Genomic DNA, 6,097 nt, shown 5'->3' with positions numbered 1-6,097 from the left:
CAGGGGGGCCATTGACGGCGGCGGCGGCGGCGAGGTCAACTCTATCTTTATCAACATTACTAAGCAGATTCTGTGAACCGGCCCCCGACCGCACATCCTGTCATTTGCTCACACACCCCTGACCTCGCTCTCAACCACCACTCGCCTTAGTCAAACATAAACACACACACTCTCACTCACACACACTCACACACACACACACACACACACACACACACACACACACTGTGCTAATAGGCCACATGCTGAAGAAGGCTTAAAAATAGCCACTGCTGACACACCGAGGTCTATTATAAGCCATGACATAATTACTGGGCAGAGATTTTTCTTATTTATTTATATTTCAACGCGTGACGATGTTATTCCTGTAAAGATGAGATCTGATGTGTGTGACGTTTTTTTCTCTGTTTTGTATCGTGACTATAATTAAACATTCATAACAGCACGTGACCGGATGAGAAGGTAAAAAAAAACTAATTTTACTCATTCAGCACCTGCATGTGTACGTAATAATCACACACACACATAGTACTGTAGTATGTGCTGCTAAATATACTGAACAGAGGAAAGCGATTGTCTCTTGGTCCTGACAGTGCAGTGTTTGTGCTCCCAGGAGTTCACAGTAGTTTTCCAGAGCGTGATGCAGACAGGAAAAAGAAAGTCGTCTCACAGGCGAGTTTTTCTTCCGTTAACCTGTGCTGTCGGTCAGGTGACTCGACCAGCGAGTGGCCACGGTGTCATTCATGTGGCTTCATTGTAGAGCGATAGATGTGTCCACGTCAGGAGGAAGAAGGAGGAGGAGGAGGAGGAGGAGGAGGAGGAGGAGGAGGAGGAGGAGTTCAAGTTCAAAGTGTTTATTGTCATTTGCACAGTGGAAAGGTGAGTTTCCCTGACAATGAAATTCTTACTTTTCTGTCCTCGTCATAGAAAGCCAGCAATTATAAGAAAAAACTAGATAAAAAATGGACAATTAAAGCAGAAGTAAGCGATATTTTTGTGTTAATCTAAGTCTTAAATAGTTGTATCTTCCGACAGCAATCACTTCTATAGAGTGTTTGGTCTGAAACACGGGTCTGTCAGTCACTCTGCTCTGCTCTGAGCCCAGGAGAAAACTTTCCTTGTATCCTACAAGTTTTATCCAATGAGGAGAGAGAACGGCATAAAGGGGCGGTGCTCTCTGTGTGTGCAGCCAAGGGATGCGCCTGAATGTGGTGACGTAGGGACGAGGACCAATAGATCCATGACGAGGGCGGGGGCTGCTAACACCATCGGCTGACAAGACGTTATGGTGCGTTCAAGGCAACCCGTAACTCGTGTTTTTCCGACCTGTGAAGTGGTACCAGTTCGATCTGGTACGAGTTCACGGGTCAGAAGTTACGAGTGGCCGTTATAGTGACTTTCACAGGTAAAACAGGTCGGAAAAACACGAGTGGGTTGCCTGGAACGCTACAAAGTCGTAAGTCGTGACTTGAAGCTGTAATTTACAATTTCAAAAGCCTGCCTGGAACGCAGCATTAGCGAAAACCACCGGATCGCTTACTTCTGCTTTAAAAGCAACAATAATACAACACAACAACAACAATGAGCAGCAATAATAATAAAAGAGATAAAAGAAGAGAGAAGGAGGTATGATGTGTGTGTGTAATATGCACTATGTATAATAATAAATAATAAATGAATAGTGTGCAAATTGTGCATGTGCAAATGTGCTGCTACTGTGTGAAATAATGAGTTACCGACTCCTATTGTTTAGGAGTCTGATGGCAGAGGGGAAGAAGGAGTTTTTCAGCCTAGAAGTCCTGCTTTTCACACTTCTGTACCTCCGGCCTGAGGTGGGTGTGGTCATTGAGGATGGTGGCAGCTCTGGAGGAGGAGGAGGATGAGGTGTGAACTTCCAGAGAGGAGCCCAGTGTTACTGCTCACTTCCTGTGTGAAACCGCTCCACACCTGGCTCTGTCCCTCTCTCTGGTTCTGGGCCGTCACACTGAAGACCAACGCCAAGACGACGGCTGCTCCTGAAGGCCTCGTAGCGCCGTTTCCTCACCGCTTCAAAGAAGTGACAAGCAGGCATCGTCGTGTTCCCAGACACCTGTAGTCACCTGGTTCCACTAAATCTACACAAGTGGAAGTTCCTGGTTCAATTTAGGAGGCGGGAACTTTACAGGAACGTCCTGTCATTGAGCTCCGTAGGCCACCGTGTCTCCACTGTAGAGTCGGACCCATATAAGCAAGACAAGGCAGTTTTATTTGTATAGCCCATTTTTACAAACAGTTTTTAACAACAGACCTTCCATAGCATCATTACAACATCCTCTGGCCTTAGAGCCTCACATCGACTGACTTCTACTTTCCTAACTGTTTTAGAGGTAAATTTATGCAAAACTGCTGATGCGTGTTCCTGCCAAGGACAGTTTTTCATCAAACAGTCTCTGTATTTCCCTCTAAAACAACTCTGTGTGGTAACGTTGTGTTATTATCTCATAGCGTGGTGAATGTGCAGGTCACAACTTGTCCACCAGAGCGTTGTGGAGTTGTTAGATTGTGTATTTGATGAGTTTGATGAGGGAAACCAAGAAATCCCATTAGCTATAAGCAAATAGCTTGCACCGACAATTAGGTAAGGTAACGAACCTACTGCTAAAACTATAGGGATTATGGCAATTGGTCTTGGTCTTGACTCGGTCTTGGGTCAGGTGGTCTTGACTACTATCACTCACATTGTTGTGTACCGTACCAGGAGTGTGAGCTTGTAGGAGTTTGATCACACCACCTTGGAGAACGAAGATGAGTTGAGATGAGTTTGGTTTCTGTCCCCAGGTGTGTGAAGGTGTGTGAAGGTGTGTCACCCTGTATAATGACAGTTGTAACGGTAACACAGGTAGCTCAGGTAGCAGCAGCTGCTCTCCCCTCTGTAGCCGTCTGTTCTCTCTGCTGCCAGAACCAACATCCTCCCCCCTCTCTCCTCTCCTCTCCTCTCCCTCCTCTCCTCTCCTCTCCTCTCCTCTCCTCTCCTCTCCTCTCCTCTCCTCTCCTCTCCTCTCCCTCCTCTCCTCTCCTCTCCTCTCCTCTCCTCTCCCCCCTCCGTCTCTCAGGTTCTGTATAAACAAAGTTCAAAGTTTTCCTGGGTTTCTGTAAGTGCAGCTTTCTCCTATTTGACAAGTTCCAACTGCATAAACACGTGTGTCGTTAACGTTTGCAGAGTCTGCAGGTTCCTGTGCAGTCGTTAACCAGCGGTGAAGCCGCCGGCCGGTCGCTCCGCTCCGCCTCGCCTCGCCTCGCCTCGCCTCGCCAGCACCGGCATCAACCCACCGCTTCAGAGCTGTGAACTGTTGAACCAGCCTGAGAAAGAATAGCACACTGCTGCAGGACGAGCAGAGCCAGCCAGCGGCTCCATTTCTATAAAGTCCAGATCAATAAAACATGAGCTGGAATTTGGCTGTATTTTTCCAATGAAATATTCTCTTGAATATGTTTTTTTTTTTTTTAAGGATGGTCAGAAGAGGTTATTTCATTTCTCAGAACTTTTGCAAATGAGTTGAATTTGTGAGTGAAATGTAGACGAGCAGGTAAAAAGATCCAGCTGAGGCAGGACGGAGGTTTGAAGTGAAGTGAGGTGGATTTACAGCGAGGTCGCTCCGAGGCGGGAGTCAACTGTAAATCACTGTTAAACAATGTGACGGTGAACAGAGACTCTCTGCCCAACGCCAGAACGGCTCATATACAACAAAGACACAGGGATGACGGACACAACCATGTGTTTGCTGGTATTAATTATGAGGACCTGTATGTTTTACTCTCAGCCATCTGCAGAAGTGCAACACACCTTGTTCACTGTAAAAACTCATAATCTTTCCAAGAATATTTGTCTTATTTATTGTCAAAATGTCTAATTTCTAGTCAAAGCGAATCTCTTTCCACCTTAAATAAGACTCATCACCTAGAAATGAACTTGTTTTTAGATCATTTTCACTTGTTTCACTTGAAATAAGTAGAAAAATCTGCCAGTGGAAGCAAGTTTTTTGTGCTTGTAATAAGACAGAAAAACTTGCTCCACTGTCAGATTTTTCTACTTATTTCAAGTGAAAATAGACTTGAAAGAAGTAAAAAGTGTCTAAACAAACAAGCAACTTTTTATGTGATGCGTCTTATTTTAAGTATAATTAGATTTGTTGTGACTAGAAATGACATTTTAACTAGAAATAAGACAAATATTTTTGGTAAGATTTTGAGTTATGCAGTGTTCTTCTCCTTCTATCCTTTCTTTCCTTCACAGGCATTAGCATGTTAGCATGCTGCTACCTCCACAGCCAAGCAGAACTGCTCAGATGGCGAACTTTAAACTCTTAAGACATTTACACACCAGGGACGTATTTTTCATGCGGGTAATTCACTTATCATTTCTTTTTCAAACTCTGGTTTTCATCACACGTCCTTTCACACAGACAGCGAATGTTATGCATTTATGACATATGGAAAGTTAACAGCTGTTATAGTAGAGATAGCAATACTAAAGATTATTGACTTTAAGGACCTATAGGTCACTTAACACTTTTATTGATATCTGTTAATTATATGATTTATCATCCCTTCTACTTCTATTTTTCATGTCTGATATTTTAGTGACAAAATATTGTTGCAATCTCTTAAAATATATTAAAATCCACATGAAAGGAAACATGAATCTGAAATGACACAAACAGCAAATACAACAGCTGTTAAATGGCTAAAAATAGAAAATGAATATTAATGACAGCAATAAGGAACAAAACTAAAACAGCAGAAAAAGACAATTTGAGTCACAGTTTGAGTTTAGTGTTTCTTCACCTGTTAATGTTGATTAAAGACCCGGCCCAGTACAGGAGACCGGTGTCTATTTGAGACTCGGCTTCTAGCTACATGAGAATTTATGGTAATGAATACATTTTAAATTAAAATAGGTAATTGTAAATATGAAGTCCAGTCACTCTGGGGGCAGATCATTAAAGTGTTAACTTGCTAACTTTATATGATAATAATGATATTAATGTAGAAGTCTGGAAAAAAGAGTTTTTCTTAAACGTCCAACAGGAACAAGATGGGAAATTATTTCAAAGGGATTTGATGTTTTTCTCGTACACGGTGCAGGATCTGCAGCCCAACTAAAAACTCTGTGATATAGAGACACGTCGTGTTGAGTCTTTTTTTTAAAAAGTCTTTGAGTGTGTGTGGTACAGTAGGTTTTATAAAGAATTCATAAAGATCCGAATATCGACTGGAAGTTTTTGGCTGCAGATGAGACACAGACGCTGATCTGTGGGATGCATCGGATGGAGAGACAGTGGAGAAGTGTGAGATGCTGCAGCAACAGTTTGAGGGATGTTTTCACATCCACTTCACTTCACCCACCGTGAAAATCACTATTTATTTACTGACCATGAATTCGAGCAGCTGCTTCTTCTTCTTCATCTCCTAAACTACAAACTTTTACAGCCTTTAAAGGGATAGTTCACCCAAAATTCAAATTTCGGGGGGGTCCGTGCAGCAGTATTTGTCCATATAATGGTTGTGAATGGATACCAACTTTCTTTGTAACAAAAAGACACACCAAAAAACATCCAAATATCTCCATACTGCTTGTCTGTAATGTCCCTCTTGTATTGAAGCCCCGACATGAGAAATTGTTCAGAAAAAAATAAAATAAGTCTATATTTTAAGCTTGTTTGCTCTGCCTGTGTCAGTGCAAATCTCGCGTGATTTGCGCTGACCGGCGGAACAATTTCTTATGTCGGGGCTTCAATACCAGAGGGACATTACAGACGAGCAGTATGGAGATATTTGGATGTTTTTTGGTGTGTCTTTTTTGACGAAGAAAGTTGATATCCATTGACAACCATTATAGCCCCCCGTAACTCAGAGAAGCCACGGAGGACTCTGAAAATTCTCCCAGCCCTTAGTCCACATGAGGGTGAGTAGATAATGAGTGAAATTTGAATTTTGGGTGAACTATCCCTTTAAGCCGACAGCGGAGTGTTTGATGATGAAAAGACTTTGGACGGAGCAAAAATATAAAAAAAAAACGAATCCATTTTTTCTCTTTTCCATATAAATGTACAAGAAT

This window comes from Trachurus japonicus, chromosome 4 (assembly GCF_045865225.1).
Source record: "Trachurus japonicus isolate A0001 chromosome 4, Traja_1.0".
Taxonomy (NCBI): Eukaryota; Metazoa; Chordata; class Actinopteri; order Carangiformes; family Carangidae; genus Trachurus; species Trachurus japonicus.
The sequence above is the reverse complement of the archived record's forward strand: the minus strand, read 5'-3'. Positions refer to the sequence as shown.